The sequence below is a fragment of the Aethalodelphis obliquidens genome, unplaced genomic scaffold, assembly GCF_003676395.1.
Source record: "Aethalodelphis obliquidens isolate GAN/ISIS:26980383/991018 unplaced genomic scaffold, ASM367639v1 scaffold8, whole genome shotgun sequence".
NCBI lineage: Eukaryota > Metazoa > Chordata > Mammalia > Artiodactyla > Delphinidae > Aethalodelphis > Aethalodelphis obliquidens.
The window spans coordinates 33,727,887-33,742,096 of record NW_020837952.1 but is presented as its reverse complement, the minus strand read 5'-3'; the positions used below and the strand labels follow the sequence as shown (position 1 = coordinate 33,742,096).

Genomic DNA, 14,210 nt, shown 5'->3' with positions numbered 1-14,210 from the left:
GCCAACACATAGTATTTTTTCCTCTTTCTGCTCCTGAATGTCAACCAATACGTTATTTACCTGAACTCTTTATGTTGTTTTTTTTGTAGAGGTTCTTAAACTCCAGTATGTTTGAGAACCACTGGAAGTGTCTGTTAAACTTTAGTTTCTGATGCTGGTCTTAAGACCACATTTAAACAAACAAACCAAACCCCACAAATGACAAAAAAATAAAAATTTTCTCAAATGTGTGGAAGTGGAGCAGTTGATGCATTTGATGCACTGGGTAGCCTTCCTGTTTCTCTTTCTCTTCCTTCCATTTTCCTACCACTCATGGGGACACAAAACTGCTGCCCACAGTTTACAAATCCATATCTGTGACATCCGTGTTCAGGCATAAGACTGATGAAGAAAGTATTTTATGTTTCATTTTGCAATCCTTAAATAGCACTTATCAAACTACTGTTCTAAGAACTTTAACAAGTACTAACTCATTTAATTTTTATAAAACTCTACATGGTAGGAACTACTATTACCCCAACTCATGGATGTGAAAACTTAGCGACAGAGATGGTAAACAGCTAGGTCACACAGCTATTAAGTGACTATGCTGCATCTCTAATCCTTGGCTATCATAGACTTATTATTTGCAGTTCCAACTACTTATCAGTGATCACAAAATTTCCATGATTTATTCAACTATAATGAGAATAAAGACATTACTACCCCTTTCTCACTCTCCGGCCATCTTGGTGGCTGCTCTTGGTTGGGGGCATCCCACAACTAAGGCAGGAAGATGGTGGCCACAAAGAAGATGGAGAAGTCACTGGAGTCGATCAACTCTAGGCTCTAACTGGTTACGAAAAGTGGAAAGTACGTGCTGGGGTACAAGCAGACTCTGAAAATGATCGGACACGGCAAAGCGAAACTGGTCATCCTTGCCAACAACTGCCCAGCCTTGAGGAAATCTGAAATAGAGTATTATGCCATGTTGGCCAAAACTGGTGTCCGTCACTACAGTGGCAATAATATTGAATTGGGCACAGTGTGTTGAAAATACTACAGAGTATGCACACTGGCTATCATTGATCCAGGTGATTCTGATATTATTAGAGGCATGCGAGAAGAGACTGGTGAAAAGTAAATCGTGCACAATTTTTCTTTAATGAAATTGGCCAGAGCTTGTTTTAAAAATTAAAAAAAAAAAAGGCATTACTACCATATGGCTCTTCTGAGACATAAACACCTGGAGAAACAAAGATCTTGTAATGAAAGCATCTAGCATAAATTTATATCTCATGGGCTGTGATGTTGGTTTTGATAAGCAAGTTATCTTGCTAGCCTAGCTAATCCCCAAACATCTGTTTCTTAGTTTCTTAATTTCTGGGTTTTATGAATTTGATAATACTCAAAATTTACCTTGGAGCTGTAACCAAAGTAAATACTATGGATCTACAGTAGCATTTCCCCAAACATTTTTTCTCTTAAACATTTGTTCCACAAGATGCTAGATTTTAAACAGCCTTCCTGTTTAAATAAATTTGAAAAATATTAGGCTATACAAAGTCTTTACTACAGGATTTATCAGAACCTTAATATGAAAAAGCCCATTGTAAATCTGCAGAAGAGAAATATATATAGCATTCCCCAAACTTTGACCACAGAGGCCTTTTTCTCCTGGGTTTTGAGTGGTAGTGTTGTTCCACAGAACACAATTCTGGAAATGATTTCTTACTGTGCATTCAAATTTAAGATTTTTATTTTGTTCAACTTGAAGTAACCTATTTTGACAGAACTATTCATAAAAGATTTTTGCAAGCTGTGGGTATGTGTAGTCATGTAGATCACAGAGTAGAGGAAGAATAAAAAGAGAGAATGAAAACCTGTTAAATATAACTTTCCTTACCATCACAAGAAAAGTACTGTTTAATTTCTAAATATTCATATTAGTTTCTAAATTCCTTATAATCTGTTTTAGCATTTTGCTCTAAAATTTTTCTATTCCTGGCTTTGAAGTGTTCTGTTGTTTTCCCTTTGAGCTCTTCAAGATCTAGTGTTTTGTGTATTTCCCTACTTCTTTTTCTTTCTCTAATCATAAAGCTATAACTATAAAACACAAACGAGAGATTCATCACCTTCATCCAGCCAGGAGACATCTTTTTTCATCATCTGAAGTAAGTGGGAGAAGCAATCTTTATGTATGCAGGATAAAAATCAAACCATATTTTTCTTAATGAGCTAATAAATAAGGTGAGAAATGCTTCTTATTGAGAAACTGTATGGTAAATGGTAAATAAATACGGCTGAACTTCTATGCTAAGGAAAATGCTCTCATTAATGTTGGTGCTTTACCATTTCAGTTTCGTCAAACAGGAAACATGATTTTAATAATTTGATTCTGTAAACTCAAAACTCTGAAAGGATTGCTGGAGTTAAGAAGGGGTGCAATAAAGCATTCATTATGAATATTTTTCAATTAAATATTTCAGCTGTTTGAAAAAAGAACTTATCATTTACAGGTAGTAAAGGACTGATTAAGTCAACCAATTTAGTCTGGCTCATCTGTGGACTTACTATCAAATCATTTACTTTTCACACAGTCTGATTAAAAATAGTTCTCAACTGAATTCAGATTTTCTCTTCTCTTTGTGGAATATGTTTTTTAGGGAATGAATATTTTGGAGTATTATTCTCATGTTCCTTACTCTTCCCTGTGTATGAGTGTGTGTGAGTGTGTGTGTGTGTTTTCTTTCTTCTGTTTTTATTGTTAAAAGGTCACTTTTTTAATATGTGAGATTTGTGTTCATTATTTTATTTTTTATGAAAGGAGATAGCTATATATTATTAACATAAATTACTACTGTTTTTCACTCATTTCCAAATATGTTATCTAAAGAGGATACAAAGATGAATTAAAAGCACTCCAATTTACCCAAAGAAATATTCTATCCTTTGTATAGATAAGCAGTAACAGAATTACAAATCCTATCCATTAAATTATAAGGTGTCCTCTAATAAAGCAGAGTGCTTACTTCTCCAATCTCCTTGAACAAAAATTCCCAATCCTCTGTTTACTGTAATGGAATACAGATTAAATGAAATCTGGATATTGGCATATTCTCCATGTCTTCTGTCCTAAGCCCCATATCTTTCTATAGATATCACCAAACTCTGGTTTCCTAACAAAAAATGGTCATCTCATACAAATAATTATCAATCTACCAAAGTTTTTCAGTGTCCTGTTGGAAATATATCCAAGACCAGCTGGGTGAGTCAGAGCATAATGCTAAAAGACCAACGTCTTATAATCCCAATCAATCACAGAACAACATATGAGATATATACTATGTACTTGTCATGACATAATCAGTAATTGGTGCTCCAGGCTAATTTTGCATTGAGATTAATTAGTTAACTTTTTGCTTGAACTTAGCTTGGATTTCTAACCAGAGCCAATTGCCTCATAAATGCATACCCAAGAAAAATACGTGGCAAATCAGTTTTTATCTAGATTGTTTAAAGTTTGGATTCAGAATTTGTACTTTAGTCTTAAATCTATATAGCTAATTATTATTACATCAACAGTTGTTGATGTCTAGGGCTGTGCCTTTCAATATAATGGACACTAGCTATATGTAGCTATTGGGCACTCAAAATGTGTCTAAGTACAAAGTAAAATGTGCTGCAAATGCAAAATATATACTAGATTTAGAAGACAATACAAAAAAAAGAATGTAAAACATCTTACAATCAAATAAAAGGATGTAAAACTTTTTATTTGACTAAGTATTGACATAATAATGTTTTGGATATATTGGGTCATATATAAAATATACTATTAAGATTAATGATTGTCATCTGGTTTTGGTTTTTTTGTTTGTTTGCTTTGACTGTTTCTACTGTTTTAAGTACTTATGTGGCTTGTATCGTGGCTCACATTATATTTCTCTAATACATTTAACTTCCAAATGTAGAGCTGTATATTTCACCAGCAGTGTTCTAGAGCAGTGCTTTGTTTATAAAATATTTGAAATAGTACTATTAGTTAATATTTTTAAGAGGCTGAAAGTATTGTATGATGAGTAATTTTAAAGAGACAATAAAAACTGAGAATTTTAATTTACATTTGGTTAAAAGACTTTAATTTTTAATAAATTCACCAATTAACTTTGGATAAATGTACACTAAGAAAACATTATTTTTTTCAACCACAATCTCTATTTGTTTACAAAATAAATAAGAATTTTTCCCCTAATTAAAATATATAAGTACCAAGGCACACTTCTTCTATCTTTGTATACATACCCAAATCTCTCAGATTACTGGAGTATCTGTTGACATAAAGAAATCTTCAAAGAGAAACATCCACCAATACCAAAACTACTTTGAGGGACTTCCCTGGTGGTGCAGTGGTTAAGAATCCGCCTGCCAATGCAGGGGACATGGGTTCAAGCCCTGGTCCAGGAAGATCCCACATGCCACAGAGCAACTAAGCCCATGAGCCACAACTACTGAGCCTGCACTATAGAGCCCGCAAGCCACAACTACTGAAGCCCACGCACCTAGAACCCGTGCTCTGCAGCAAGAGGAGCCACCGCAATGCGAAGCCCGCGCACCACAACGGCAACTAGAGAAAGCCCGTGTGCAGCAACGAAGACACAACGTAGTAAAAAATAAATAAATTCATTTTTTTTAAAAAAACTACTTTGAAGGAAATCAAATAAAGAATTGTATGTACACTAACCAAACCACAAGGGAGGCTTTCAGTTGCTACATGATATAATTACTACAGTTTTTTTAATACTAAAAATATATTATACTCAGAAACAAATAATTTTTAAAATTAGTGAACTGAGACACTTGATGCAAAGTTCAATTAATATAACAGTTTCAAAAACCCAGACACACATAGTGATGAACATGTCTACTTACAGAAATGGAAAAATGATAATAAAATGCAGGATATAGAGCAGTATTATAATATGATGCTATTTACGAATGTGTTCAGAAAAACAGAAGCAACCTAAAGTTGTATCAGTATAGCAATGGTTAACAATGGCTATCTCTGGGTAGTAGCACTACAGTTTAAGCAATTTTTGGTTTGTTTTGGGTATTCTTTTTTGTTGTTATTTATCTGTATTTTCAAGTTTTTCAGTAGTATATATAAAATAAATGCGTGATTTTAAAAAAATAATATGAACTGTAATAAGCCTTATAAGAGGAAAAGAACTAAGAGATTGTGGGCGGAGCCATGCAGGTGGGCAATGAGAGGAGAGCCAGGCATTGGTGAAAGGAGACTAAGAGAATGTTGTCATGGCAGCTAGTGTCTCCCCTGACATTTGCAGCCGGGTAGCCCTGTGTTCAAATATAAACTCTAAACAATGATCACGGACAAGGTTCTTAATATCTCCATGGCTGGCTGCTAATAAAACTACCTTGAAGGCATGCTGTGAAAATTACATGACATGGTTATGAAAAACAAGTAGTATCATGCTCCTCATAGAGTTGATGGCAAACCAGTGATGAGTAGGCTAATATAACCTCTAGTGTGATGGGTACTTTACTCTTCTCAAGGCCAGTGCCTTCCTGCACTCAGTCTAAAGTTCCTGCCACCACTACATAGCCTGGGGAAAGGAGCAATGGGAAAATCAAGAGAATACACCCTTCTCCCCCAGAGGCCACCCAAATCCAAAACTCCAGCAGAGTGTCTGAAAATAATCCCTACTTTTAACTCTGTTTACATGAACCATCTCTGCCATTTATTTTAGGAAACAACTCATCTAACTAGTGAATAAATGTTGGTTTTATGTGTGCTACTTTTACGGTGGGTCAGAAATGAACTGACAGAATCGACGGGCACATTGACATCTTCAGTCCAAAGGGGAGAGGGCAGCTTGCTGGGCAGAGAACAAAAACTGAAGGTGTTCTTGGATGTTTCTGAAAGAGGATTATTGAGGAGAAGGTAGGCCATATGCCCCTTGAGTTCTTCTCAAATGTAAATATTTATGATTCTATGATTTTTACTTTGGTACATGATTAAAATTTTTAGACTTTATAAGCATAGTTTTTTTTATTCATTAATTATACATACACTTAAAATATTTTATTCATGTTACTGCTTTTTGGTGCTTTTCTCTTCCATGCTGTGGTGTGCCTTTGCAAGCTTCCTTTTATATGCTTTCACACCTGGTCAACTCCCATCTGACTTACAGTCTTTTCACTAGATTAATATCTTTAGTCTGATTATAGCCAAATTTTGCAAATCTAAAAGGCATTTTTCCTCTTTAAAATAACTTTTCATGTCCTCCTGATGTGGACCTAAATTCTTGATTCTGAACAAGCAATCTCATTTCCCTTATTTCCAAGTGCTCAAGGGACTGAGCCAGTAATACTGATAACTAATAAATTATTGATGAACAAATTATGGTCAGATGCTCACCTATGGTGTTGTTGACTTTTAAGTACAGATGCAAAGATGATTTATCTTTAATTTAAAAGGTTGTTCATATTTATAAACTAGGTTATGACATTTTCTTCCTTAGATGTGAATATGTAAGTAACAGAAATTAATGCAGTTACTTTGATACACTTGTTCACCTTTGACATTTGGAGCCTTAAACTTTATTTCTGAAGTGTAAAAGCTACCTCTTTAGAGCTAGGGAAGAAAGGAGAGTTTAATTGAATAGTCAAATGCCAAAACATTATGTAAAAATCAAATTAGATATAGAAGGATTTCCTTGCCTTTCAACAGCTAATAGAGCCTCACCTTGAAGAAACCTTGGCAGATTTGCATGCCATGTCTACTATTAAGAAGTAAGAAATAACGTTCACAGAAAGGCACACATGATGAAAAGGCAGGCGGCTATGTACCAGATGAAGGAACAAGATAAAACCACAGAAAAACAACTACATGAAGTGGAGATAGGCAACCTTACAGAAAAAGAATTCAGAAAAATGAGAGTGAAGATGATCCAGGACCTCGGAAAAAGAATGGAGGCAAAGATCGAGAAGATGCAAGAAGTGTTTAACAAAGACCTAGAAGAATTAAAGAACAAACAAACAGAGATGAACAATACAATAACTGAAATGAAAACTACACCAGAAGGAATCAGTAGCAGAATAACTGAGGCAGAAGAATGGATAAGTAACCTGGAAGACAGAATGGTGGGATTCACTGCTGTGGAACAGAATAAAGATAAAAGAATGAAAAGAAATGAAGACAGCCTAAGAGACCACTGGAACAACATTAAATGCAGCAACATTTGCATTATAGGGACGCCAGAAGGAGAAGAGAGACAGAAAGGACCAGAGAAAATATTTGAAGAGATTATAGTCGAAAACTTCCCTAACATGGGAAAGGAAATAGCCACCCAACTCCAGGAAGCGCAGAGTCCCATACAGGATAAACCCAAGGAGAAACATGCCAAGACACATAGTAATCCAACTGGCAAAAATTAAAGACAAAGAAAAATTATTGAAAGCAGCAAGGGAAAAATGACAAATACCATACAAGGGAACTCCCATAAGGTTAAAAGCTGATTTCTCAGCAGAAACTCTACAAGCCAGAAGGGAGTGGCACGATATACTTAAAGTGATGAAAGGGAAGAACCTACAACCAAGATTACTCTACCCGGCAAGGATCTCATTCAGATTTGAGGGAGAAATCAAAAGCTTTACAGACAAGCAAAAGCTAACAGAATTCAGCACCACCAAACCAGCTCTACAACAAATGCTAAAGGAACTTCTCTAAGTGGAAAGCACGAGAGAAGAAAAGGACCTACAGAAACAAACCCCAAACAATTAAGAAGATGGTCATAGGAACATACATACCGATAATTACCTTAAATGTGAATGGATTAAACGCTCCAACCAAAAGACACAGGCTTACTGAATGGATACAAAAACAAGACCCATCTATATGCTGTCTATCAGAGACCCACTGCAGACCTAGAGACACATACAGACTAAAAGTGAGGGGTTGGAAAAAGATATTCCATGCAAATGGAAATCAAAAGAAAGCTGGAGTAGCAATACTCATATAAGATAAAATAGACTTTAAAATAAAGAATGTTAAAAGTGACAAGGAAGGACACTACATAATGATCAAGGGATCAATCTAAGAAGAAGATATAGCAATTATAAATACTTATGCACCCAACATAGGAACACCTCAATACATAACGCAACTGCTAACAGCTATACAAGAGGAAACTGACAATAACACAATAATAGTGAGGGACTTTAACACCTCACCTACACCAATGGACAGATCATCCAAAATGAAAATAAATAAGGAAACACAAGCTTTAAATGACACAATAGACCAGATAGATTTAATTGATATTTATAGGACATTGCATCCAAAAACAGCCGATTACACTTTCTTCTCAAGTGCACACGGAACATTCTCCAGAATAGATCACATCTTGGGTCACAAATCAAGCCTCAGTAAATTTAAGAAAACTGAAATCATATCAAGCATCTTTTCTGACCACAACGCTATGAGATTAGAAATCAATTAGAGGGAAAAAAACCATAAAAAACACAAACACATGCAGGCTAAACAATATGTTACTAAATAACCAAGAGATCACTGAAGAAATCAAAGAGGAAATCAAAAAATACCTGAGACAAATGACAATGAAAACACGACGATCTAAAACCTATGGGATGCAGCAAAAACAGTTCTAAGAGGGAAGTTTATAGCTATACAAGCCTACCTCAAGGAACAAGAAAAATCTCAAATAAACAATCTAACCTTACACCTAAAGGAACTAGAGAAAGAAGAACAAACAAAACCCAAAGTTAGTAGAAGGAAAGAAATCATAAAGATCAGAGCAGAAATCAATGAAATAGACACAAAAAAAATAATAGCAAAGATGAATAAAACGAAAAGCTGGTTCTTTAAGAAGATAAAATTGATAAACCATTAGCCAGACTCATCAAGAAAAAGAGGGAGAGGACTCAAATCAATAAAATTAGAAATGAAAAAGGAGAAGTTACAATAGACACTGCAGAAATACAAAGCATCCTAAGAGACTACTACAAGAAACTCTATGCCCATAAAGTGGACAACCTGGAAGAAATGGACAAATTCTTAGAAAGGTATAACCTTCCAAGACAGAACCAGAAAGAAACAGAAGATATGAACAGAAAAATCACAAGTAATGAAATTGAAACTGTGATTAAAAATCTTCCAACAAACAAAAGTCCAGGAACAGATGGCTTCACAGGTGAATTCTATCAAACATTTAGAGAAGAGCTAACACCTATCCTTCTCAAACTCTTCCAACAAATTGCAGAGGAAGGAGCATTCCCTAATTCATTCTATGAGGCCACCATCACCCTGATACCAAAACCAGACAAAGATATTACAAAAAAAAGAAAATTACAGACCAATATCACTGATGAATATAGATGCAAAAATCCTCAACAAAATATTAGCAAGCAGAACCCAACAATGCATTAAAAGGATAATACACCATGATCAAGTGGGATTTATCCCAGGGATGCAAGGATTCGTCAATATACGCAAATCAATCAATGTGATACACCATGTCAACAAATTGAAGAATAAAAACCATATGATCATCTCAATAGATGCAGAAAAAGCTTTTGAAAAAATTCAACACCCATTTATGATAAAAACTCTCCAGAAAGTGGGCACAGAGGGAACCTACCTCAACATAATAAAGGCCACATACAACAAACCCACAGCAAACATCATTCTCAATGGTGAAAAACTGAAAGCATTTCCTCTAAGATCAGGAATAAGACAAGGATGTCCACTCTCACCACTATTATTCAACATAGTTTTGGAAGTCCTAGCCACGGCAATCAGAGAAGAAAAAGAAATAAAAGGAATACAAATCGGAAAAAAAGAAGTAAAACTGTCACTGTTTGCAGATGACATGATACTATACAAAGAGAATCCTAAACATGCCACCAGAAAACTGCTAGAGCTAATCAGTGAATTTGGTAAAGTTGCAGGATACAAAATTAATGCACAGAAATCTCTTGCATTCCTATACACTACTGATGAAAAATCTGAAAGAGAAATTAAGGAAACACTCCCATTTACCACTGCAACAAAAAGAATAAAATACCTAGGAATAAACCTACCTAGGGAGACAAAAGACCTCTATGCAGAAAACTATAATACACTGATGTCAGAAATTAAAGATGATACCAACAGATGGAGATATATATATATTATATGGAAGAATCAATATTGTGAAAATGACTATACTACCCAAAGCAATCTACATATTCAATGCAATCCCTATCAAACTACCACTGGCATTTTTCACAGAACTAGAACAAATCATCGTAAAATTTGTATGGAGACAAAAAAGACCCTGAATAGCCAAAGCAGTATTGAGAGGAAAAAAACGGAGCTGGAGGAATCAGACTTCCTGACTTCAGACTATACTACACAGCTACAGTAATCAAGAAAATATGGTACTGGCACAAAAGCAGAAACATAGATCAATGGAACAAGATAGAAAGCCCAGAGATAAACCAACGCACCTATGGTCAACTAATCTATGACAAAGGAGGCAAGGATATACAATGGAGAAAAGACAGTCTCTTCAATAAGTGGTGCTGGGAAAACTGGACAGCTACATGTAAAAGAATGAAATTAGAACACTCCCTAACACCATACACAAAAATAAACTCAAAATGGATTCGAGACCTAAATGTAAGACCGGACACTATACAACTCTTAGAGTAAAACATAGGAAGAACACTCATTGACATAAATCACAGCAAGATCTTTTTTGATCCACCTCCTAGAGTAATGGAAATAAAAACAAAAATAAACAAATGGGACCTAACTTCACAGCTTTTGCACAACAAAGGAAACCATAAACAAGGCGAAAAGACAACCCTCAAAATGGGAGAAAATATTTGCAAAGGAATCAACGGACAAAGGATTAATCTCCAAAATATATAAACAGCTCATGCAGCTCAATATTAAAAAAGCAAACAACCCAATCAAAAAATGGGCAGAAGACCTAAATAGACATTTCTCCAAAGAATACATACAGATGGCCAAGAAGCACATGAAAAGCTGCTCAACATCACTAATTATTAGAGAAATGCAAATCAAAACTACAATGAGGTATCACCTCACACCAGTTAGAATGGGCATCATCAGAAAATCTATAAACAACAAATGCTGGAGAGGGTGTGGAGAAAAGGGAACCCTGTTGCACTGTTGGTGGGAATGTAAATTGATACAGACACTATGGAGAAGAGTATGGAGGTTCCTTAAAAAACTAAAAATAGAATTACCATATGATCCAACAATCCCACTACTGGGCATATACCCAGAGAAAACCATAATTCAAAAAGACACATGCATCCCAATGTTCATTGCAGCACTATTTCAATAGCCAGGTCATGGAAGCCACCTAAATGCCCATCGACAGATGAATGGATAAAGAAGATGTGGTTCATATATACAATGGAATATTACTCAGTCATACTCAGTGTCTTATACTTTTCTGGAAACTGGTGTTTTGTCTCCCTAGGTGGGTTTATTCCTAGGTATTTTATTCTTTTTGTTGCAATGGTAAATGGGAGTGTTTCCTTAATTTCTCTTTCAGATTTTTCATCAATAGTGTATAGGAATGCAAGAGATTTCTGTGCATTAATTTTGTATCCTGCAACTTTACCAAATCATTGATTAGCTCTAGGAGTTTTCTGGTGGCATTTTTAGGCTTCTCTATGTATAGTATCATATGATCTGCAAACAGTGACAGTTTTACTTCTTCTTTTCCAATTATATTCCTTTTATTTCTTTTTCTTCTCTGATTGCCGTGGCTAGGACTTCCAAAACTATGTTGTATGATAGTGGTGAGAGTGGGCATCCTTCTCTCATTCCTGATCTTAGAGGAAATGCTTTCAGTTTTTCACCATTGAGAATGATGTTTGCTGTGGGTTTGTCATAGCTATAAGCTTCCCTCTTAGAACTGCTTTTGCTGCATCCCATAGGTTTTGGATCATCGTGTTTTCATTGTCATTTGTCTCCAGGTATTTTTTGATTTCCTCTTTGATTTCTTCAGTGATCTCTTGGTTATTTAGTAACTTATTGTTTAGCCTCCACGTATCTGTGTTTTTTACAGTTTTTTCCCCTGTAATTCATTTCTAATCTCATAGTGTTGTGGCCAGAAAAGATGCTTGATATGATTTCAATTTTCTTAAATTTACTGAGGCTTGATTTGTGACCCAAGATGTGATCTATCCTGGAGAATGTTCTCTGCGCACTGGAGAAGAAAGTGTAATCTGCTGTTTTTGGATGCAATGTCCTATAAATATCAATTAAATCTATCTGGTCTATTGTGTCATTTAAAGCTTGTGTTTCCTTATTTATTTTCATTTTGGATGATCTGTCCATTGGTGTAGGTGAGGTGTTAAAGTCCCTCACTATTATTGTGTTATTGTCAGTTTCCTCTTGTATAGCTGTTAGCAGTTGCGTTATGTATTGAGGTGTTCCTATGTTGGGTGCATAAGTATTTATAATTGCTATATCTTCTTCTTAGATTGATCCCTTGATCATTATGTAGTGTCCTTCCTTGTCTCTTGTAACATTCATTATTTTAAAGTCTATTTTATCTTATATGAGTATTGCTACTCCAGCTTTCTTTTGATTTCCATTTGCATGGAATATCTTTTTCCAACCCCTCACTTTTAGTCTGTATGTGTCTCTAGGTCTGCAGTGGGTCTCTGATAGACAGCATATAGATGGGTCTTGTTTTTGTATCCATTCAGTAAGCCTGTGTCTTTTGGTTGGAGCGTTTAATCCATTCACATTTAAGGTAATTATCGGTATGTATGTTCCTATGACCATCTTCTTAATTGTTTGGGGTTTGTTTCTGTAGGTCCTTTTCTTCTCTCGTGCTTTCCACTTAGAGAAGTTCCTTTAGCATTTGTTGTAGAGCTGGTTTGGTGGTGCTGAATTCTGTTAGCTTTTGCTTGTCTGTAAAGCTTTTGATTTCTCCCTCAAATCTGAATGAGATCCTTGCCGGGTAGAGTAATCTTGGTTGTAGGTTCTTCCCTTTCATCACTTTAAGTATATCGTGCCACTCCCTTCTGGCTTGTAGAGTTTCTGCTGAGAAATCAGCTTTTAACCTTATGGGAGTTCCCTTGTATGGTATTTGTCATTTTTCCCTTGCTGCTTTCAATAATTTTTCTTTGTCTTTAATTTTTGCCAGTTGGATTACTATGTGTCTTGGCATGTTTCTCCTTGGGTTTATCCTGTATGGGACTCTGCGCTTCCTGGAGTTGGGTGGCTATTTCCTTTCCCATGTTAGGGAAGTTTTCGACTATAATCTCTTCAAATATTTTCTCTGGTCCTTTCTGTCTCTCTTCTCCTTCTGGCGTCCCTATAATGCAAATGTTGCTGCATTTAATGTTGTCCCAGAGGTCTCTTAGGCTGTCTTCATTTCTTTTCATTCTTTTATCTTTATTCTGTTCCACAGCAGTGAATCCCACCATTCTGTCTTCCAGGTTACTTATCCATTCTTCTGCCTCAGTTATTCTGCTACTGATTCCTTCTGGTGTAGTTTTCATTTCAGTTATTGTATTGTTCATCTCTGTTTGTTTGTTCTTTAATTCTTCTAGGTCTTTGTTAAACACTTCTTGCATCTTCTCGATCTTTGCCTCCATTCTTTTTCCGAGGTCCTGGATCATCTTCACTCTCATTTTTCTGAATTCTTTTTCTGTAAGGTTGCCTATCTCCACTTCATGTAGTTGTTTTTCTGTGGTTTTATCTTGTTCCTTCATCTGGTCCATAGCCCTCTGCCTTTTCGTCGTCTATCTTTCTGTGAATGTGGTTTTTGTTTCACAGGCTGCAGGATTGTAGTTCTTCTTGCTTCTGCTCTAATTACAGAGTTTTAAATTGTTTATAGACTCACTAGGAGAGTTGAAGATACACACAGTAATATTTAAGTTTTAGAAACACTTCAGGGAAATTCTCAGTCATTATTTTTTCAAATATTTATTCCCTTCTGTTTATACATTTTTCTTCTTCTGTGATTCCTGCTATTCATGTATTGATTTATTTTATCTCTTGAGTTTTCTATTTTCCATTTCAGTCATTTCTTAATGATAATTTCTTCCATTAGTTCTTGCACCTTGCATATACCTTCATTTTCAATTATATATTTTTGATATACATTCTACATATGGAATTCTTCTATCGTATTTTTCAAAACCATAATTTT

The 14,210-nt window shown here is 35.3% G+C and overlaps 1 pseudogene; it reads left to right on the top strand.

The window, feature by feature from the left end:
• The first annotated feature begins 775 nt into the window (after positions 1–775).
• LOC113621319 (60S ribosomal protein L30-like) lies at positions 776–1,145 on the top strand (annotated as a pseudogene).
• Positions 1,146–14,210: the final 13,065 nt, after the last annotated feature.